Source organism: Rattus norvegicus, chromosome 11 (genome assembly GCF_036323735.1).
Source record: "Rattus norvegicus strain BN/NHsdMcwi chromosome 11, GRCr8, whole genome shotgun sequence".
In the NCBI taxonomy this organism is placed as follows: domain Eukaryota; kingdom Metazoa; phylum Chordata; class Mammalia; order Rodentia; family Muridae; genus Rattus; species Rattus norvegicus.
The window spans coordinates 89,678,830-89,702,783 of record NC_086029.1 but is presented as its reverse complement, the minus strand read 5'-3'; the positions used below and the strand labels follow the sequence as shown (position 1 = coordinate 89,702,783).

The following is a 23,954-nucleotide window of genomic DNA, read 5'->3' as shown; positions in this document are numbered from 1 at the left end:
ACATTTTAACCTTTCACTATTTCATATTGACCTGTTAATTTTTATGGTAATGATTTGAGTTTTATGAAGCGCTTCCTCTTTTAAAATTACTGCCTGTACAAGAAATCTGCAGTTTGTATGACTTGTTCCTGAAAGTGTCACCTAATATAGGATCTGTTAAGGAGATCTGACTTCCTCATATCTGGAAATCATATTAATACCATTCTGTCATCGACTCTAGTTCAGATCTATTTCATTTTTTAAAAAAAAAAACAAACATTCCATTCTCTTTGATACTGGATCTCACAATCTATTCCTGTCTGGCCTGGAATTCTGTATGTAGACCAGGCTGATTTTAAGCTTACAGATGTTTACTTGCCTCTGTGTCCCAAGTTCTGGGATAGAAGTCATGCCCATGTCACCCCACCTGTGAAGCCATCGTTAATTAACAATGTTAAATGACTATAAGTAAAGCCATTCCCAAACCTTGATAAATCCTTTACATTTTTATGAGAAAGTTGATTTATCAAAATGACCATTTTACTAAGGATATAACAAATTAGTTATAAAGCCCCAATTTAGAAAATTACTTCATTCAGAGAAATCAGAGTGATGAGATTCCTTGGGTACAGATGACCGAAAGACTGACAGAGAAATCAGATGTGGGAAGGGTCTAGTTTGCTGTGTGGACTCCAGTCAGAGAGTTGAGAGCTCCGGATTTGCTTTAATTTCTCTGGGAATTGCTCTGCTAGGCTGAGTATGCAATTTGCTGTGACTGTGGAGTGGAGATGTAAGCATCTTAGACAGTTAGGAGCCTTAAGTGGAGCATGAGTCGGCACCACATCTGGTATGGAATGGCAGTCAGTGAAAGGTGCTATGAGCGTCTTCGCCTTTATTAAAATTAAAACATGAGTGTTCCTCTGGGGCTCTTAGTCCATTACACTCTTCTGTATGTTTACAATCACAGCTGGCACAATAGGCCTCCTCCTGGCAGTTTTAAGGCGAATCTTCTGGAGTACTCTTTTGCCTGTGCTGCATACCTGGGACTTTCAAATTGGTTTGGGTTTTGTTTCTCTATGAGTTATGGCAGGGATATGTGTCTGCTGTGATATGTTCTCAATTCCTAGGAGATTCAGTCTCTAATCTCCACTTGGTCCACACGTGTCCCCAGATCCTCAAGTACTTAGATGGCATGCCCTTCCCAAGTAGTCACTACTTCCAAATGAGTTATGTTAGTGTTGCTTAAATAATAACCAGGTTTCCATTTCCTTCTCCTCATCTCCCATATTTCATGCACAGTATATGACAAGAGGACTTGGTATTTGGTGCTAGTCATGGAGTTTCATAATTAGAAACCACCCGGAATACATGTATGTATACTTATAATATATGGCTTTGAAACACATCCATATTTTTCTTGCTTTTTTTACTTAAGAAAGAATTGCACATCTCCCGTGGACTCTGTCTGGCTTATAAGATAGGATAGGAATGGATCTCCACAGAGACTTCCTGCTGAGAATTAGGCCAGGAAGGGATTCTTACCTCCACTTTGCAGGTAGACAGCCCGAGGTTTGCTGGTAAGGCATTGGTGCCTACCCACTGATGGTCAGAAGAAGTCAAGGGGAGACCCACGCACAGCTCTTCTGACTCAAACGAGCATCTTAAGCAATAGCATGCTTTCCTGTTGCTTAGCACATAACCAGTACCTGTACATTTTAATTTATTCCTCTTACATGGGAATTTAAAATGCCATATTTTTCTGCTTCCATTATTGTAGTTTTGAGTGATGATTCATCAGCACAGTGGCCTATTTAAGTGAACCACAATAGCTTGGGTAGAAAGAGAAAAAAAAAAAAGATCCAACATACTCAGGAATGGAAAGCAGCCATCTTTTTATAGCTAAAATTGCAAACATCTGGCAATTACTCTGTTCTACCTCCCCTCAGAAGAGAAGAATTGTCCCCTCAACTGGAGCCCGCTGCTGGGTTTAATCAAGGCAGCAATGCAAGCCTTAAGGAGCAATAGGTTTTGATTCAAGGAGGCCATTGCCTCACCCACTTGGACAGAGAGGCTTTGGAAAACACACTGCTTAATGTTCCCCATATGCTACTGTGTTACACAGTGGTTCCCGCGGCAGCATGGCAGTTAATAAGTATAGGAAGCCAGCCTTACTCCTCAGCACATCTTTCTTATGTGGCTCTCCAGGCAGCTGTCATATTTGAAATGTTTACTGGTCAGGTCAAGTTCACTTCTCTGGATCGTCTTAAACCTTTTGTGTCCTGGGTCAAAGAGTCTAGTAAATCTGCCTAGCTCACAGTTTCTGTCTTTACTGTTTTATAAAGCAGTCTAGGGACATCGAAGGGACAAACCCGTGTCCTTTGAGCGCTGGGCATTGCCCTTTCAGTGAAACGTCAGTTGCCATGTTCATTTTGCCCTCCTACCCCACCCTCATCTCTTCTTCTGATCATTGTTTATGAAACTACTTCTTCCTTGACTGGCAAAAGTTGTCTCTGTGGGCAAGGGAAGTGAGAGAGGCTGGCGGTTTGCAATAGAGGCCGAGAATGGGGACTTCCTCATCTTTCTGTTTCTCAGGGCTGACCCGAGTGTTCACCATGGCCCTGGCAGTGCCTTTTCCTTCCTGTTCGCATGCATCTTTCTCGTTCTCTGGGTCTCTGAAGGTTAGAGGTTTACTTCACCTTTCACGTCCTGAGCTGCTCCCATTTGTCATAGAGGATCATGGGAAAGTCTTTTAGTTATCGCTGAACGAGGTGTAGTAGGAACAGAAATCAAGGCTCAGTGGCATGGTGGTTCTCACAAACAGTCTCACATACTAAAAATAGGCCGTTCTCTTGTCTCAGTACTGTACTGCCTCAAGTCATAGACCTTTAGTGAGGCCTTTGAGAGTCTTATACCCCTGAGGTTTGTTCCTTTTCCTCGGTACCCCTGCACTGAAGGATTGAAGCCAGAACTCTCTGACTTTACTAGGCCATCCATTCCCAATGTTCAAGTGAAATTTGCTAACACCGCATCCAACATAAGTCCAGTTTGGGAAGAGTGAATGGGCCGTTTCTAGCTAAAAAATAAAGGAAGGGATAGAAACTTTCAACAACCTAAAGTGTACAGTTATTCAACACGGTTATTCCGTGTAATGTCAGATAAAAGGATGTTGTCTGTAACATCGAAACAGATGTCCCTGCCTCTCTCCACCCTTGCCCATTCGGATGGTCATTGCCTGGCTCTGGGTATTCATCTTCAACTTGAAATACTTGATTATCACCAGTATTGCCACTGTGACATTTTTCCTTGATAACCCCATTAACGCAGAAAACACTACACAATGATCGATTCCATATTTCACTTTTACTGACAGACTATAGTCTATAAACTCTTGTTTAAAAAAATTATTTATTTACTTTACATCCTAATATCCCCTTGTCTCTTTCCAGTATCCCATCATGTGAGTCAATGAACTTGGACCTATGCTGGGTGGATTGAACCACCAACCAAACAGCTTGCACACTGGGTGGATCTAGGTCACCTGCACATATCTAGCAGATGTACCACTTGGTCTTCACATAGGGTCACCAACAACTGTCCCTGAATCTATTGCCTACCTGAGTGTGGATCCCATTCTTCTAACTGAGCCTCCTTGTCTATTGTCAATGGGAGAGGATTGCCCAAGCTTGTGGTGGCTTGATATAAACTCTTAATAATATAGAGTGTTGTGTTGCAGGGTGTCCATGTCTACTCTGCCTGTGTAGGCAGAATTCGTATGAGAGCTGGAACATGTATTTGTGGCTGAGCTCCTACCACTCAGGTGGAGAATATTTGACCATCATGTATGTGCAAGGTCCTGGAGTATTGTATCCTTACACCATAGCCAGATATCAACAGCAAAATCAAAGCTGTTATCAAGACTTGCTACTTTCTGTCATTTCTAATATGATAATATATTATACTTTGGGATGGGCATCAAGGAAAGGATTAAGTAGTTTCTTTATACAAAGCTACATATAGGCAGGCTGGTCTAGAAGGTTTGCAATTTCTGCCACGCTTTTGGTTATTACTTAAAGCTATAAGTACCTGCCCCTGGAAAAAACAGTGAAAACCAAAACCTGAGACTTCAGATCTCAGCAGTTGTTTCTCAGATATTGTTGCTTGTGACCTCTCTCTACTCTCCAGTTGTAGATCTGGAGAAAAGGAATAACAGAGCAACAGGACACCACAGAATGCAGATAGTTTGAAATGACACAACTTTAGTATTAGTTCTTCTACGTGGCTGTGGCCAAGGAAGCTGACACCCAGTGCCTACCACTGAGTATCCTGAGCATAGCGCATGGCTGGGCTGGCTGGTTTCACGTCAGCTTGATATGTGCGCGTGTCCTCTGAGAGGAGGAACCTCGACTGAGAAAATGCCTCCGTTTGTTCTAGCTGTAGAAGGCCATTTTCTTATATAATGATTGATTGTGAGTGATGCTATCCTTGGGCTTGTGGTCCTCGGTTCTATATGAAAGCAGGCCACGCAAACCAATAGGCAGCATTCCTCCATGCCCTCCCCTTAGCTCCTGCTTCAGGGTTTCTGTCCTGTTGAGTTCTAGGCCCAACTTTCTGCTCTGATGAACAGTGATGGAAGTGTGAGGCACATAAAGCCCTTCCTCCCTTTGTTTCTCTTGATCATGTTGTACCAGCGTAGCAGGAGTGACCTTAGCTATGACAAAGGCAAGGTGTAGAAGCAGTATTCAGCTATTACGTAGGAATAAATATTGATTGGAGGTTATTAAGGTGGTTTTGTTTAAATGTATACAGTTATTCTTCAATGTACTGATACTTGACAAAAGAGAGACAAAACACTAAAATGTTTATGTACAGTTTTAATAACAGATATTTAATCTCTATTTCCTAGCAAAAGCAAAACCCATAGAACACTCCTTCAAGTTTCTAGACCTAAGAATAGTTATATGCTTCCCACTTGGGGACGTGCTCGTGGCAGCCTTGGTGTGCCTTGCTCTGATGGCAGGGCATATTTCCTTCAGAGCGTCATCCACTATTGATAGCAAACTAAAGGTATTTTCCCATACCTACTTGAAGCTGCCGCTACCTAAGTCTATGTTTGGTCCTTGTTCTGCCACTATAGATTGCAAAAGCACACAGCCTAAGCTCTTCTCATTACCCCTTTATGCCTCTCAAACTTGTTATATCTTTTTGCTTTCCTTTGGGTAGTTCCATTGGTAGGCATTACCGTGCCTCTGAAGATGTAATGATTTGCTCTACTCTGTCCTGGAAATCGTGTATGATGTTCCAGAACTGCACGCAGTGTTACTCAACGTAGGCAGAATTTGCAAGCTCTCAAGGAATTCCTGTTTACAAACAGTTAAGTGACAAGAAGCAGGTGGTCATTTTCTGTGTACGGTGCTCTCACTTATGAGACTGCCCTACATGGTGTCATTGTCGTTGATTATTCTCCATGATATATTTGAAAATCCCATTGAGCATGCTTCAAAAATAATATAGTCTTTGAAGTCAGGAAGGAAATAACGAAGTTAAACACATTCTTTATTTTGAAATGATTAGGAAAGGGGGAGCTTATGGCTGAATAAATAATTTGGAACCTAAATCAGAACCCAAGTAAGTATAGTGAAAAAAAGGAGGGAGGACTTGCATTTATAACAAGTTACAGTAAGTAAAAGTAAGGTTCAAGAAAGGTTTCAAAATTGCCTGTGTGGTAAGTTTTGGCTTATTTAAACACTTGATCAAGGTTATCTTGTTTGTGAGTTCAGCTCTCTCTTAGTACTTTGAATCTTCTTTTTTTCTTTTTATGAAAATAGGATAATGTCTTGTAGTTTGTGTCAACCACTTGTAATTTTCGTATTAGAGTTACACAGCACCAGGACTTACGTATAGTGGATCAAGTCCACAGGCTGGCTGGAAAAGTAATCTCATTTTTTGGAAACCTGTGCGATCACAGCACAGAAGCGATAGTAGCTGTTGCCCTCTGACACTTTAGTGATTTGGTCTTGGGTGTGTTTAGAGTATTTTCCCTCTGTAAACATCTGGAGCAGAGGCATGATGAGGATAAAAATGTTGGAAAATCTCTGAAGCAACCTGTGAAAACAGAGACATAACTCAAAGCCTGGTGATTAAGCACGAGTTTGATAAAGTTAAGAAGTTACAGTGTGCTTGACAACTTTGATCATTTCTCCTAGCATTTTGTGGATCTAAATTTTAGATACAGATTTTTATGTGTTCCAGAATTTTCCTTTCTGTCCATTCATTAATTTGAAACCACACACACACACACACACACACACACACACACACACACACACACCCCAGGTCTCTTAGCATCTGAATGATTTTATTGTTTTATAAAGCTGCAGAGATAATTCCACTAAATAGAGGACATTTTGGAGACATATTGCTAATGGTAAGTTTAAAGTTTTTCCCCCGATCAAGTTTTTCTGTGTTGAACTAATCCATATATAAATGTTATTAGTTTTATAGTGAAATTGGCATTTGCCATTATGACATCACATCCTTCCAAACAATGAAGCTGAGACTGGGTTCAAATCTTGCCTAAGACTATGTCTGCGGACTGTAGAGAATCTTCCTTTTTCTGTCCAACTAACTTGGCACATGTTGTCATGCCATTATGTGGAAATGGTGTTGGAAGGGGAAGGAGAATAAAACTTGAGCCACAATGGAGATGGAAGCTTGGGGAATGGTGGGTACCATGTGGATCAGTGCCATCAGCCCACTCTTACTGCCACCTCTTATCCCAGTTTTTGAAGAGCAATGATTTCTCCTGACCTCCAGGAGCCTTTTAAAGTTTGACTTGGTTCTGAACAGTACTCATAGATTTTCTTCATGCATGCTCAATATAAAGGTGCTTGAGCGGGGAGACTACCAGGCCTAATGCTAATGTCTTGTCTTAGCCATGCTGACAGGGAGGTGGCATGCAGTCAGATAGGCTGAACAGGACATCAGGTAGGTTGTGGAAATGTGTGAAAATGGACAGAACATATCCAGAGTCAACCTGGTCACTCAACAATGCCCTAGCTTCCTCAGTTGTAAACACAGTGTGACAGAACAACTCAACTTCACTCCCACCCCACTTGAAACTTTAGGAAGGTGCGATTCATCTCCTAAAATTGTTTAACAATGCTTTACTCCTGAAAGACAAGGAAAGAAATTGTTCTCACAGAACAGGAATTTAGTTATGTTGTAAAACTGACCTTTGGATGTGTACTCTGTGTCCCCTGTTAGCAGGCCTGTGGTCTACTGCTTTTCGTGCTCTCTCCAAAATCTGCGAGCAGTGTATGTTCTCATTCTTAAGTGTTTACTAGTGAGCTCTCATTAAGTATGTTCTAGTTGCTTGTTATATCATTTTTATAGCATTATTACAACTTGGCACTAACGTTTCTTGTTTTGAAACAAATTAAATTGAAACTCAGGCAGATAATAAACAAGCTATTCAAGGTCTTGCGGCTTATAAAAATCCTGAGACTTTGATTTGAGTATAGCTGTGTCTAAATGTAAATTCCATAGTCTAGTGTTCTGACTTGTAAAGTCTGTCAAATGTTTTTGTTGAATGTGCACACACTGAACTTTGGATAACTGTATGCCTGTAGGTAGTTAGGTATCAAAATGGGTGAGGTCCAAATTTGTTTATGAAATTGTGTCAAAGTAGAACCCAGTCAGAACAATTCCCAATTTTGATAAAATTTAAAACCTTAATGAGAAGTGAAATTTGAGTAATAAAAGCTCACATTGATGGTGAAGGAAACTGTAGGCCTGGTGTTACAAATGTTACAGATTATCTCATGTGAACTTGCTTTGAATGTAGAAAAGTTTGTTGAAAATGTTCAAATGTTCATTGTTTAGAAATGTAACTCTGTGTGTGTGTGTGTGTGTGTGTGTGTGCGCGCTTGCACACGCGAGTGTGTATGCACGTGTGCATGGGCACTTGTGCACTTGTGCCCTCACACCGTATGTGTTTCTGTATGTCTTTACAACTCATGGATTTTAGTTCTCTTTTTGACACTTGGGCTTTGTTGATTGCATTCAGGTCAAGAAGCTTGGTGATTCTACCTCCAGAGCCCCATCTTGTGAGACCAATTAATAATTCCAGGTTGACTTTTCCATGGAGAAATTGATAGGATAATCAAATAAAGTGGCTGCATCTTCCTAGCCAGCTGTATGAAGGAAATATCAGTCCTGGATAGTGATTTCAACCCCCATTGAAATCCTTACTCCCATTTTATACGTTTACTCTTTTGCGGCTTGAATTCTCGGTTTGTTCTGATGTCTCCTTTTGTAAGGAACTCCTCACCCTTCCTGAAGCTATGACGCTGAGGTAGGTGAGTGGGCAAACTGCAGAGCCTCCTCAAGCGAAGGGTGGAGCTTAGTCGTACACACATTGAACAAACACATGGGGCTTTGCATGTTTTCTGCCCTGAGCTGGGTATGATTGGAAATGGAGAGGTATAATTTTTGCCTGGCTGTTTTTAGTAGAAAAGAAATGAGAAATTCAGGCCTGCTCAGGAAGGAGTCCTTATCCAAGATGGAGAGAGGAATCCAGATCTTTCCTACTGGTGATGAAAGAAGCTGTTGTTCTCATAGTTAACTCTGAACTCTTAAAGAAGTACATTGCGCTGTATCAGTTGCTGCAGGGATGGGTACTGGGGACCCACCATAGCCCCTGACTTAAAGGAGGAGAAATCCTTTGATTTGGTGAGGAAAAGAGATCATCAGATCTCGATCTGCAGCAGTGAGAGGGTTAAGAAAGTCCATCATTTTCTGAGAGGCCCAGCGATCTTGTACGAGCCATGTCAGGATGTTGCCTGCACACTGTCTTTGCTGATCACAGTAATCGGGTCATAAGAGAAAGAGAAGTAATAGAGTGTCTCTTAGCAACCAACCCCAGGAGAAAGAAAATTACTCAAACCGAGCCATTCAGCCAGGGAAGTAGAAAGAAAACTATTCTGAAAGTCTGAAAATGCTCAAGTTCAGTCTTCAACGCAGCAGACAGAGCTGGCGGGTTGGGGGCGGGTGCGTTAGTAACAAGAAATCTGTGAGAAATTGAAATGTTCTCTCTCTCTCTTTCCTTCTGATCCCTGCCTTCCCACCCTACAAGATATAGGAAGAAAGAAAGGGTGAGCCAGGCGGAAGAAACATTGTCTCCCACTACAGGACCTGGGAGGTTGAGGCACGAGATAAGAGTAACTGTACAAGTGCGTGCGTGTGTGTGTGTGTGTGTGTGTGTGTGTGTGTGTGTGTGTCTCCGTGTCCATGCAGGTGCTCATGCATGCATGTGCCTGCATTTGAGTGGTATGTGTGCATGGGCCTGTTTGTGTGCTGCTGTGTGTGTAGAGATGCATGTGTGTCCACACTTACCAAAACATGTGCCAGTGCGTATAGCAAAGGTGTGCAGTAGAGGTGGACGTGCCCAGTTTTCCCATGGCAATCTGAATTGCTCTTCAGAGGGAGGAATATGAAGTCTAGGGTATGATTCCTTTCCCACACTTGCCCTTACCTTTCCGCATACTAATTGGCTCCGTAAATATATAGGTGTCAGCTGTGCGGCTTTTGATCCTCGTACACTTTTTTTTCTATGAGAGTCACTTTTAACCCCTCCCCCTTTTCTTACACACGTCAAGTACATTTTACACTGATAGCGATAGTACATGCACACATGTATGTAATTTGAAATGAGATTTTCTTCACACATGCTTTTAAGGTATGCGTTCTAAACTGTACTGTCTGTTGTCTTTTACTTTAAATTGCTACAGAAGCCCACTAAGTTGATACTATGACCATTCTTGGGAACCTTTTCACCACTGGTGAAGCCATCGTGTAAACTCAGTATTCAGCCTATGTTTTGATTTGATCAAAGTGTCACAAAGCAAGTTCATTCATGGGAACAGTTTGGACAAAACTGTGGTGTTTAGAGTCAGAGTTATTTTAATTTAGTTTCCTTTTAAGTAGGTGCATCTTAAGATCTTAGCTGGCTTCAGTTTATGGAAGTAATCCCCAGGCACTTCCGCTAGGCTATCAGTGTTTGGATGTGAGTCACGAGGTAGCTAGGAATCACTGGGCTCGCTAAGATTGTAAGTCCCTTCTGTTTGTAACATACTGGAATTTGGACGTGGTAGGAACCTGGAAACCATTCAGGGTTGTGTACTTTTATGATTAATTTTAAAAAATTTGATTGACTTTAGACTCTCTTATAAGAGTGTTATGAACTAATGTTTACAACCAGTTTGATGGAATATTTTATATATATATATATATATATATATATATATGTACTCTATCTATCTATCTATCTATCTATCTATCTATCTATCTATTTATCTATCATCTCTTTCTCTCTATCTTATGTATACATACACGTCAGTTCTATATAATTATATGTGTAGCTTTTTCTGAATGCGTGTGCATGTGCATACATGTTCATGTACAGGTGTGTGTGTGTATGTCTGTAATCTTCGGGAAAAGATGCTGCTTGTTAAAAACTATGTGTGGAGGATTTGACTCACAGTCTAAGGTTCACATAAGCATAGAAAGAGAAAGCCTCTGCGTCAGCCCCCTGCACATGAGAATATTTGGAGACCATATTTGTTAGTGCATACAGAGAGTCTTGCTGACCTAGCCCTGCAGGTAAAGAACATGTTTTAAGTAGTTGAAAAGGAATTTTTTTTTTTTTGCTCCCTTGAGTTTACTTTAGTGACCTTACACTCATGAGGTTTGACGTTTTCCTGTATCACTCAATGTATTTCCTTCCCAGCTAACGTCCCCATTGCCAACTGCCCACCGGCAAGGTGGAAGCTCATTGGCAGTGGGTGCTATGATTGACTCTTGGAAAACATTCTTTTTTTTTTAAATTTTTTTCTTGGATATTTTATGTCCTTAAATTTCAAATGTTATTTCCTTTTCCCTTCTCCCATACCCCTCCTTCCTCCCCCTGCTTCTATGAGGATATCCTCCCTCTACCCACCCACTCCCACCTCAACGCCCTGGCATTCCCCTACATGGGGAAAGGAGCATTCACGGGACTAAGAGCTTTTCCTAGTAATGCTGAGCAATGCCATCCTTTGCTACACATGTGGCTGGAGCCATGGGTCCCTCCATGTGTACTCATTGGTTGGTGGTTTAGTACCTGGTAGCTCTGAGGGGGTTTGATTGGTTGATTTTGTTGTTCTTCCTATGGTGTTGCAAACCCCTTCGGCTCCTTCAGTCTTTTCTCTAACCTCTCCATTGGGGTCCCTGTGCTCAGTCCAATGGTTGGCTGCAAGCATCCTCATCTGTATCAGTAAGGCGCTGGCAGAGCCTCTCAGGAGACATCCATATCACTCTCCTGTCAGCAAGCACTTCTTGGCATCAGCAATAGGGACTGGGTTTGGTGGCTGATATGGAATGGATCCCTAGCTAGGGCAGTCTCTGGATGACCTTTTCTTCAGTTCCTCCTCCACTCTTCGTCCCTGTATTTTCTCCCATGAATATTTTGTTCTTCCTTCTAAGAAGGGATGAAGCATCTGCACTTTGGCTTATGCCTGAAAAACATTCTTATATAAAATAAGGAGTGCATGCCCTCGGGGTTGGGAGAAATCAAACAAGGACATACAAAATAATACCTGTTTTCTTTTTCTAACAAGTGATACTTGAATCTTGTTGCTGACTCTCTTTTTTCCTAAAGGCAGGAATTTAACGTGGTTGGACCTCTTAGTAGTCTATTGGCCACATAAATACCCTTTGTTAGAGAGAGTGCTGGAGGTACTCTCCAATGATGTCACCTTCCCAGCCAGACTGAGCTTTGTTAATAAGAGAGAATTAGCTGAAACACGTCGTGTTTAGATTTCTGCTTTTGCCGAGGATGCTCCAGCGCTCATACACCTAACACTACTGTCTAGTTCTTTACAGCACCCTAGGGTAATGGACAGAAAGATACATTGTTTCCTTACAGATTGTTCTCTGATCTGGTTCATTGACAGAAACAGCCTCTAGAACATTCCCACAGAGCTTTGATTCTTTATCTGTCTCAAACATAATATTAACAGTGACAGAGGCCAGTAAACCCTCTCAGGATTGCGTGGCGTCTTAGAACACACGTGAAGAGCCATTACTTTATTTGATCTTTAGGACTCCTGGGTATCTAAGTGCTAGGGGTTATTCACATTTTATGGAGATTAAGCCGAGTGTGCACAGCTGTTTTCACGTAGTGTCACAGGCTGTGAAAGTGCAGAGTGGATGACCAGACGGCCAGGCTCCGGAGCCTGAGTAGACTATGTATACTCCTGAAAATTCGAGGCCATACTTTGTTTCAACTTTTACAATGCTGGTCACTTGATATCAGTTAGAAAATGGGATTCTGCTGCTGCTGCTGTGAATAGACTTCCTAAGTCCTACTCCACGTTACTATTGAATGAGGGGCTGGCCCAGGGCTGCCTCTCCAGGTTTCCTGCATGATAGGTCTCTGAGCAGACTGGAACCTCCGTTCAAAGCGCCTGCTTCTGGCGGGCAGGGTAAGTGATACACACTCATGTAGCTGTTAGAAAGAAAAGCCTCTGCAACTAGGAAAACCTGCTGTTTCCTTGAACGTTTCAGTTGCCTAAGCCTATCTTGGATCCTTTTTCTTTGAGAACGGTCAATAAATTTGAAAATTTTCCACGAGTTTTTATAAGATCAATAAAGCAAATTTACTGAAATAAACCCACACCTTATTTTTTTTAAATATTTCTTTGCTCATCAAAAAAAATACATGCCTACAGTTTTCTTAAAGGCTTACCTTTTTAATGTGTGCACCTGTGAGTGCTTGTAACCTCAGAGTCCAGAAAAAGTCAAGATTTTTCTGGAGTTGGGGCTACAGACAGTTGTGAGCCTTCCACTGTGGATGATGGGCACCAAACTTGTTCTCCAACACAGAGGAGTAAGAACACTTAATGGCTGCATCAATTCTTCATCCCCAGGCTGGTCTGCAATTTTCATAATAGGCAACTAAGGATAGACATAATTTTACATTTTCATTTACTGTGATAGAACAAGAATCTATCCCATCATTTTGAGCAGTGGCTTATTAAATTTATTGAAGTGACATAGTAATTTGAATCACCAGTGTCTTGTTACTTGTCATGTATCTTCCTTATAGTGACCATAGTCAAGATCTTCATTGGTGTACCTCTATGGGAAAATGTGTTGGAGGAATTCAGAGGTTTACTCCCTGCTTCCCTGAACCACTGCTCTGTAATGGAGGGCAGCTCCGGTAGGATGCTGGGAACTAATTAGATCAGAAGGTTTTATGTGTCTGGGGAGCTAAACATGGTAGCACAGATTTTTTCTCTTAGCCATACCCACTGATCTCAATCAAGGAACCCATGAGTTCAGGTGTGGTCTACTGACAGTTTCTGATATAACATCCTGTGTCGTGCTGGGAGTATATAACCCAGTGGTAGACTGTTTGCCAAGCAAGTATAAGGTTTGAGTTCAAATCCCACCCTGCATAAATAAAGGGAAACCGCAGCATTGGTGGTTTTGTGTCTCACATCGTTTCGTTGTGGTGTGTGACGGGTCCTTAAGTGAGCCAATAGGCAAAGATTGGCTGACATGCATGTCTTTACAACTGTGACAAACCGAGACTCCCCTTCTTCCTATCACTGCTTTAGTAATAGCCACGAGACCTACAATAACGACTTTTGAGTATTAACTATGTTCTAGACACCACTCCATATCCTCTTCTCTCTCAGTTCTCACATTGATTTTAAGAAATCATTTTGTTACTGCCTTTCTCCTGATGCTGACCTACCTTTATCATGGCCACAGTGCTTCCTTCCAGATAGGAGACAAGGAAAGGCAGGAGCCAGAGCGGAGGCTTCTAGGTGTTGATGTTTCTCGGACTCACCATAGTTAGGGTCCTGAGGCTGCCATCAGAGCTAGTGTTTGGGCTGTCATTTTGGAATCCCCCAGAAGCAAGATGAAAAGAACTGCTGCGGCAGGCAGTGGAGATCAGGCTTCATTAGAGCTGCGACTTCCTTGTCAGCTATTTGGTTCTTGAAGACCAGGATTCTGGCACACAGCTGGTATACATTGTTAATTTTAGGCTCCAAGCAAGGAATGAACCTTGGAGTAGTTCGAGAAGGTCTATTTAACTCTTCAGAGAGTTTGATCATCTGTAATCAGCCTAGAGTTTTCATGGAGTTTTTGCTAATACAAAATCTTGTATGGTATTAAAACAGAACTGTGAAGATGTTAACACATTTCAGAATGTGTTGGTTTGATTTATTGTTTTCTTATTCTGATAAAGATAGGGGACCAGTCCTCTCTGTTTAGTGATTAAGTCACCCGCCACCCTTTTCTATTTTGGTCTTTGTGGTAATACATGTTTCCTGGAAAATTCCCCCCTCCGTTCTATTAATACAGTAAAAGGGGGTTACAGCCGTGACTCACCCCAGGAAATTAGCCGTCCTTTGCTTCCTCAGTCTCACAAACAGTCCAGTCCCCATGCACAACATCAACTACTTCTGCAAATGGTTCTTAAGAAAGTTCTAGAAAATACAGTATCTGTGGTCGACTCTGCTTCCTGTGACAGTGGGGAATGTACAAAAGTTCATGTTTTGCTTCTTAGTGTTCTTGAAATCCTTGCCCAGCTAGATCAGTGGCATGGTCTCTCTCTGGTGGAAGACCTCTGACCTGATTTCGAGCAAACATTCCAGGAACACATCCTTGAAAAGTTACAGCTCTGGGCAGGGGCTGTAGCAGTTAGCGTCCAGAGGCCAGAACTTCAGTGGAGACAAAGTGTGTGCCAGCTTAGAGTCCCACGGCCACACCTCTGCTCACTTTCAATGACTGGACTGGGCCATTCACACATAGATTCTCCCCATGTGTCTTGGTGTTGCCGAGTTCTAGCACTGTTCTCCTCATAAGCGTGGGACCTGCTCTCAGGAAGCTTCCACTCATGTGACTGTGACTTTTATTACACAGTTAACTATATGTCTAAGGTTTTCAGACTATGGGCTCATCCTACAGGAGTCCAGCCTCAACTGCTGTGGATAAAGGCTGGGTAGAATAGGCTTAGTCATTTTAATTCTGTACTTTGTTCAGCCCCCATTTCATCTAGAAATTCATTCATTTAAACACAGAAATACAGTTTAATGAGTGCTTCTGTAGGATTTTTATTTTCCCCTTTGTCTTATAATTTATATTCTTCAGTAGCAGATTCTTTGGGTACATCACTGTGCGAATTTTTTTCCTGAGTAATAAATGTCTTCTTACCTTTCCCTGCCTTTCTTTTCTCCTGGTACAGTGCGGGATAAATAGTAGCTGTTCACTCTTTGGGGAATGCTAACTATGTGGTTAATTGACTAGTGAGTGAACTTCTCTGGACCTCTGCTGTAGGAAAGGGGGATAAGTTCCTGCTTATTGTGAAGGTTAGGCATTATATTTAAAATTCTTTTAATAGTGCCTGTACTTAGTAAGCACTTACTAAATGTTATCATAAATAAATGATCCTTCTGCTACTTATAAAGTAGCCACATAGCATTTCCTTCTAGGATTTTCTTCTAGTCTCTTATGATGGATCGAGAAGAGCCATGCAGTCTAGGAGTTCGTATTAGCTTTCTTTATATAGGAAACCAGATGTAAATATGCTGTTTCAGTTCCATACATCTCATATTTTCATATGATTGCTGACAAACCATTAAGTAAGAATTATGCTATCATTTTCTCTAGATGTCAATTCATGCTCTCATTAAAGTCACAGACGTTTATCTGATGCCGCTGACTCCAGTTCTGCCCACAGCGATGTTAAGTCCTGTCATCGTTTAATGGTCTTGCCTGACCTTTGGCCGTTAGTGCTGATCCTTTCTTCATCGTATCTGTGAAAACAACTTAGGCACCCCATTCCTTCCCCTTTGTCTTCCTCTAGCATGAAAAACCCGTGTTTAACCAGGGGTGACAGAGGGGTTGGAAGCTCGTAAAGACTGTAATAAGAAAGACCCCCTTCCATCCTCCCACGTCAAACCTGAATGTTTACATACCTCTTCATATGTCACACATTTAGGTGACATTCGTTTGTACGTGTGATTTTCAGAATTCACCTGTTAGGCATTGAGTATTAGCCCGTGTGAGAGGTGCTGCACAGAAGTCAGTTTTTTTTTTCTCAGATGTCAAACTTGAGTCAGGAATCAGTGTGCTGTACATCGAGAGATGCACTCTGTTTGTGTGTGTGTGTGTGTGTGTGTGTGTGTGTGTGTGTGTGTGTGTGTGTTGTTTGAGATTTATCAGAAGGTATTCTGCGCGCCTGGAGGGAGATCCGATTTGAAAGATGCGCGTTCCAGTCTTCACACATAGGTAAAGCTACAGAGGGTTTGTATCTGTGAGCCCAGCCATCTTTACAGTGCTCGGCATTGCGGTTGTCTCTACACGGTGATAACTGGTCTCTGGAGAATACAGTGTCAGAGTCGAATCCCCTAACTCCAGCCCCTAAGTCCAGCACTGCACATTTCCCACAGTACCTACCAGTATGTGGGGACCTGGCCATTGTCTTCCTGTCATGTGTCATATGCTGTGTCCGCAGCCTGGACAGACAGATATTCTCTATATTCAGCCATAGGTCATCATTTCATGTCATAGGTGTACCACAATGCCGAGAAGGCTGCAGATGCCAAGACGTTACTGGCAGATTATTAAGTCACCCAGATATAAAAATCGCAAATGTTTTAGTTACCTATGTGTGGAAAAGCCTAATGGAGTACGAGAGGGAGCTTTCTAAGTGTCTTAATTCAAGCTGATGACATAGTGAAGAGAATCACACCTGTACTGGCCACTGATACAGAGAGCTTACATGGCCAAGCAAGACAAGGTGTCCGTCACCCAAAAGCCTGACAGTTTCCCATGACTTTTTCTGTAAGGTGACAGAATATAGGCAATGTCTGTTGCGAAGAACAGACACTGAAGATGCTGGTCTTCTGACTAAGTAGATAAAGCTCTCTGGATGTGCATCTCCACTTAGTCTTCATACTGGATAGGAGTGCGACGAGGAAGTGAATGACTCGGTGTGGAGGTATCACTGAGCCCAGGGAATGAGGGTTAGGAATGCTGCTGTCCAGCCTAAGGGAGCCAATGCACTGCCAGATGTGATGCTTATCTTCTCCTTTTTCTACTCATAACTGAGTGTGCAGCACCGTACTTCAACTGCCTGTACCACCATCCACGTCACTCCTTTTGCTTGGTAAAATTTGAGTGCTTGGTAATGATTTGTAAAAATTATTTTCCATCTATGGTAAAAAAAGATACCCTCTAAAATCTGTAGCACAAGACAGTGAGACGTGATCTCAGCTATTCCCCAAAGAAGTTCGTTTGACATTTGCTTGTTCATAGTGTTGTGTGACCCTCAGTTCAACCCTTTAAAAAAATTATTATATCTATGGAAGATGTGCCTATAGATATGTCTCTGTACCATGTGTGTGCCTTTGTTTTGAGGCCAGGAGAGGTTGTTGAGTATTTTTGGACTAGATATACAAATGTTTGTAAGCTGCCATTTGTATGCTGGCAATAGAACATGGGACATTAAAAAGAATGGCCAGTGTTCTTAACCACTGGGTCATCTGTAAAGACCCTGTTTGTCTATTCTAAGACTCAACTTGTACCGTTTTAGTAGAAACCCTTTGTTGTAACCGTCCCTTCAGGATGCCTGCCGCTGTGTCCTGGGCATGTTCCCCAGGAAGCAGAAGGGCCTGGGGAGGCCGACGGAGCTCTTCCTGGGTCTGGAGTCTTCTTGACTACGAATCTGACGGAGGAGCCAATTACTGTGGTGCACTCCTGCTGTCTCAGGACCTGCAAGGCTGAGGCAGGAAAGAGCTACGAATGGGAGGAGTCTGGGTTTATACATACGGTTTGTTCTTTTGTTTCAAGACAGGATAGAGACAGAAAAATCATTGACAGAATATTCGCGAACTTTTCTCTCAGATTCAGTTTTGCATAATTCGATGGCTTATTTGTATAAATAGATAAATAACAACAAACTTTCCAGACTGGAGAGAAACTCTACAAATTCAGACTTTGTTTAATTGCTCATTTAGCCACACTGTCAGCAAAAAATGACAGTTCCTCTCAGTGAACGAGTGCAGTATATCCAGAGTGAGCTTGTTACCTGCTATAGCTTCCTCTGGATCGGTGTAACAGAGTGCAGGCGCATAGAGGCCTGGCCTGCCACTGAGGCCTGTCTCTTGTCCTTGGCGGGCCTTGTGACCCATGTTGTAAAGACCTATCCAATCTAAGTTTCTTCATTTACCAAATACAGACCAGAAAACCTGAGCCTGCATTGGTTCCCCTTCTGACAGTACATTAGGTAAAAGGCCTGTGGTTATCTCAGTCTGGAGGAGAGACATTGGTGGTGTGCCTTGGATGCCTTACATCCCGCCCCCTCCCCCTTCTCTGGTTTAGTGCTTCAGAGCTACTTGCTCTGCCATTCCTAGTTAGCCGTGCTGAGTCCCCGCATTGCGTCAGTCCTCTCCAGCCCCTAAGATGTAATGAAGCGTTGTGTAGTAAGCTGTAACATGCACAGGATAGGAAATAGCTGAGATACAATCACAATCTGAATGTATCCATCTTTCTCACTCAACATCACTCCACCTCATTAAGAAAGAACTTTGCAACCCCATAGGAAGAACAGTATCAACCAACCAGACCCTCCAGAGCTCCCAGGGGCTAAACCACCAACCAAAGAGTACACATGGGCGACCCATAGCAGTAGGCATCAGTAGGAGGAGAAGCCCTTGGTCCTGTGAAAGCTCTTTTCCCCAGTAAAGGGAAATGCCAGAGTGTTGAGCTGGGAATGGGTAGGTTGGAGCGGGAAGCATCTTCATAGAAGCAGTGGGAGGGGATGGGAAAAGGGGGAATCAGAAGAGGTGATAACATTTGAAATGTAAATACATAAACTTTCCAAATAAAAAAAAGATTTACATAAAACACCAAAAAGAAGAAAAGAAGAGGAAAAAGAGGAAGAAGGAAGAGGAGGAGGAAAAGAAAAGAAAGAATTTTCCTGCCTTTCCCTTTTCCCAGGGTACAGAAGGAAACGACTCATACTCAGTTCATTTCGCAAGGGTGGCATGGTCTTAATTTCATCAGCATGTATGTAATACTTCAGACAGGCATGCATAATTTTCAAACCCACCTTGGGTCTGCCTCATATGTGCTTATGGTCTTTGTCTTTTTCCCCTCGTTGAAATGTTCCAACCTAGAGATTTCATCATTGGAAGTCAGGTCTTTCTCCATTTATTGTGTACAGTCACACTACGTAAGTTCAATGCAGTAGTCTACAAGCATGCTCCAGTCTTGCTGTGCATAACCTTCTTATGATTGAGTTACAACCTTTACAATAGAAATGATCTATTGTGCGTATATCCCTGTTCCTATATGTGCTGAAAGGACACAATTAGAGAGCAAACAGCCTTGCAACCTTAGTCATTCACTGAACATCTAAATCCCAAAGCAGAAAGTTATTTCTTGTTCTTTGATTATATATTAAATAGGGGGGAATGTCTGTTATAATGTAATTAGCATGTACTCAGGATTTTAAGGAAAAAAATCAAAGATGCAGGCATCAGTTCAGTAAAGAAAAGAGTCATGCTTCATCAGTTCAAACGTTTGGGAGGCTGCCGTGTGCCAGGCACTAGCTTTGTTTTGAGAATACGTCGTGCTCAAGGTCTGTGACCTCTTGGGTCTCCTGTCGTCACTGAAGAGGATGGTAGTCTGTAAAGAAACAAGTGCACAGCAGATAAACATAAAGCACCCCCATGTCTCTTCCCCTCTCTCCTTCCCCTCTCCTTGGTTTCAGTGTCATATACATGTTACTTGAAAGAAGCAGAGCACCCCAGCCATTTGTGCTAGAGAGCACAGGTCATGACTTGTTATCAGTTACCTTCCTGTAAGCCTTCTGTCACAATAAAGTCTTTTTCTCCTTCCAGCTCCACTGGTCAGAGATGGGGACACTTCATCCCTTTCCCCTCAGTGCTTTTCTTTCCAGTAGAAACGACTGACCATACAAAGGCACATCTTGTGTACATGCACTGTACTTAGTAATGCCGGGGAGGCTTTATTCATAATGCTTCCCTCACTTAGGGCCAATGCCGAAATGACTGGAAATGGCTCTCGAGTGCTCAGACGGGCATTGCCCACCATTTGACCTTAACGTGCAGGACCAGCCTCATTTCGATGCTTACTCTCATGTGGCCCTTGTGAACCAGGGAAAGCAGAAAGTGGCTTTTACTCTGCCCTAAACATGTTCTTTTCTGCTGCTGTCCACGTTGTGCCAGTAAGACTACGTGGTCAAGACATGAATTGAACTTTTGGTCATCTACAGTTTTATTTGAAAAGCAACATTATAGTCTGTGACTGTGACTGTGACTGTGTGTGACCTCATCTCCCTTTAGCTCCTGTGTGGTTTGTTTTACAATGCTATATAAAAGCTCTTTTGACTTTTCTTTTTGTTACTGTTTCCATTTTAAATCTTCCTTTAATTAAAAACAATCTAGCCCCTCTGTTTTTCTCAGCTCATTTCCTTTTTTTTTTTTGTTTCTTTTGTACTGACAGATTGAAACACTTCATCTCCTCCAGGTTTCCTCAGAAGCTGGTTGGTGCCCCTTGGCCTTCTTTAGGCCTCAGCTTCTACCTTCTTTCTAATGCCTTGGGCTGATAATAGCTTTGCTTTAAACAGCAATGAGAAGACTGAGAAGGCATGGAGTCGTTTTGTTTTTCCTTTTTTTCTAGGTCCTTTTACCCCCCATTCTTGCTTTCCACCTTTGTAGAGATGTCCTTTCTCTGCATAGCGCCTACTGCTTGACATTTGTCATGATTGTCTTCCAGAGAGCTGGTGCCTATGACTCCAGGGCTGGAGGAAGAGGTTCCGCCTTTCCCTTGGTGACTATAGCCGTCCAGTAGTCTGTCTGAGCGCCTGGTGCAAATCCGCATTCACCAGAACAGAAAGCATCATGCACACCTCAGTTTCCCCTGAAAGACTGACAAGGGAACCGAGTGGTTCAATGCTGATACGTGATGCACGGGACCTTAGAATTACTGTGGATCTGCCATGACACTTGCTTAGCTGAGCGTGCACGGAACAACCAGGCCTTACATGTCTGATTATTTTGCTGAATAGAGAATTTGCATATTATCAGGTCTTTGTAATATTTCCCATGTCAGTCTGTGAAACCAGAGCTGCGAAACATGGGATTTTATGAAACCACATAAAGTCTGAAGCAAGAATGACGTCTCTGGGCACCCATGTCCAGAGACAGTAAACATGAATGCTTGTTCCTAGTGAAGATAATCCTGCTGCTACTGTACGTACAGTATTGTATTGGCTTTCCACCTCCGTCCTGTGGCATAGAGACATGCGATCCTAGCTTGGTGCTTAGGAAAGTCTCAGAAGACTCAACGTTATAAAAAGAGTCAGTGTCAACCGATTAGCTTTTGGAGCACAGAACTTGTGATGGCGTTGGCTTCAAGCTGACCCTATCTCTCTGCACTTTGGAAATGTGGACATGCTCTCTTCTTTCATACATTATTTCCCTTTCTCACGTCATTGGAGGCAGCACTCAAAGGAAATCTACAAAGTGTTGTAGGCGGGAGTGATGGGGCTGAAGCAGCTCTGTAGCCCTGACAAGCTTGCGTTGCTTCCTTCTATCCACAATTGTGTGAGCCCTCCGCTCCTTCCACTGGCAGAGTTGCATTCGTGGCCTTAGCAATATTGTCTCCGGTATGTTTTAACTGTCTTTCACTGCCTCGTCCTCACTCCTTATTTTGGTTTCCTTTCTTCTCCAAGGTCTTTATCAACGTCTTTCTGTTTGCAGGACTCTTTAGAAATACTTAACACTATTTAAAGTAACGTAACAATCACCCACATCCTCATTTTCAGGTCGATTTTTATATCTTTTATATGTGTACAACCAACTCTAAGAATCTTCTCTTTGATAGATTGGCCCAATGAGGTAAGCGACTGAGTTGGGATTAAAAACCAAGCAGCCATTTTCTGGACTACTCGGCTGCTTTGAACTTTTGTTCTTACACATCTTATTTACATGCTGTCAGCCTGGGCCTACCCATGTCTCATTTTGTGTACCCTGATTCTTTACCAAAGACTATTTTTGCTTTCAATAGAGTAATAAGTGTATTATTTAATGATGATAGAAAAAAATAACATTTTGGGGGATTTATAGTGTATTCTTTGTTTGCGTTAGATCTAAGATATGAATATTATCTTGATAATGTGAAAACATTAATATAAGCTTGCAGACTGAACAAATATGTACAAGATATGTTTAGGCACAGATAATACTTGATGAACACAGACTGGTAAGGAGCCCAGCAGGGTCTCTCTAGTTCACTCACTGTCCACACAACAGGAGCCACTTCTCTCCTTTCCCTGATGAGTTTGAACAGGCTTATTAATGGGCTTCTGTCTGCATGACTCCAGCCTTCTAATGATCTCCTCACATTGCAGCCCCTCTGGATGTTACTGCTCCCAACAATTCAGAGTATTACATTGTGTTTGCTCTCTGTACTTCATGATTTAATTTCCACAGATAAAGCTCAAAGTGATTCAGGCATGTACCTCTAGATCCTTGGTCCTATATACAGGACTGCCTTGGACATGTTTGTACTGGTAGGCTTAGGGTATGGTTGGAAGGTGTGTGGCTAGTCACTGTGTACCTACATACGCAGTTTTAGCATTTCTGTCAAAATGGTTTACACACGGGTTGTTTTAGGGATAATGTAGCCTACTGAAGCATTTGCCCTGGCATCCCAACACATGGTACCAGTCAATGTAATTCTTGCTGATATGAGGAGAATGGTAGTTCCTAGTTCTGTTTTCTGTTTCTATATGAGACAAGATGAGTCAATGTCTCATAATTATGTGGAGGAAATGTCTCATGAGGAGGTAAAACATCTATTTCTAGTCAAATAGCTGTCTAAGATCATGATTGTAGAACATCCTGTGATGCTTCAGCAGATCTGGGGGCTAGAAACCAAATCCTCTGACAGCGATACCTTTATCAGGACAGGTCACTTTGGTGACGCTTATGAAGGATCCTTTTTTAATCACATCATTGCTTTTGTTTCAGTATTTGCTGTGTGCAATGAATGCATGGGGACATGGTTGTATGCAAGGTAAATATGGCCTTTGGTCTCAATAGCCCTTTTCATTTAGTTGGGAACATAGTTGATCTCATACTCATGCAAACATGAGAGTATAGACCTTAGCCATTGCCACAGAGTGAAAGGAGAATAGCTATGGTGTCCAGTACTGGTTGCTGGAGCTCTGTGTGCTTATTTGATGACGTACATGCTAAGAGTATTGTAGACTGTAGGTTGGGAAAAGAATAATGGGTTTGTCAAGGTTCTCTAAAGGAAAAGAACAAACTTATTGAATAAATATATGTATGCACACATAGGTTACATATATGACACATATATGTAGAGAGACAATTGTGCATATATGTTAATTAAAGGGGGTTGGTATAAGGACAAAATCTTTGTATTCTGCCAAGGATGTCTCACACTGGATAGGCCAAGAACCCTAGAGATGGTCAGTCCATGAGGCTGAGTGTCTTAGCACTGCCAATCAGAGCTAAAGGGCCAGGGGTGATCTTGGAGAGCTGCTGGTCTTCAGTCTGTGTTTGAATCCTGAGGAACTTGGTTTTAACATTGGTGAAGGATGCCACAGCATGATAGATTCAAAGCGATGGAATCATTGTGTTATATTGTGCTAAAAGCTGAACAACCCTTCCTGGAGTGTGCTGAGGTCTATCCAGTGACCTATGTCCACATTGGCCATGGAGCTTGGCAAGTGTTTGGGGACCATTTCCTATGACATGGGGAACCTGTCTTGTTTTGTGACCTCCCCTCTTCAAACATCCCATTGTCTCTTATTGTAAGCTCTAATATTTCATGAGTGGGGTTTTTCTCCCCAGAGAAAATTAGAA

General features: G+C 42.2%; 1 protein-coding gene and 1 long non-coding RNA gene across 20 annotated transcripts in view; one reads left to right on the top strand and one right to left on the bottom strand.

Annotated features, from left to right (window-relative positions):
• Positions 1-23,954, top strand: part of Lpp (LIM domain containing preferred translocation partner in lipoma) — a 641,914-nt gene that overhangs the window by 231,190 nt on the left and 386,770 nt on the right. The window lies entirely within an intron of this gene.
• Positions 826-14,834, bottom strand: LOC108352383 (uncharacterized). Of its 5 annotated transcripts, XR_005491100.2 has the most exons (3): positions 13,778-14,834; positions 12,764-12,972; positions 826-6,081 (listed from the first exon to the last, which is right to left on the bottom strand). It is a non-coding gene; the product is annotated as an uncharacterized LOC108352383 (long non-coding RNA). The 5 variants fall into 5 exon arrangements; XR_010056326.1 differs by having other exon boundaries at positions 11,138-14,834; XR_010056325.1 differs by having other exon boundaries at positions 826-12,950.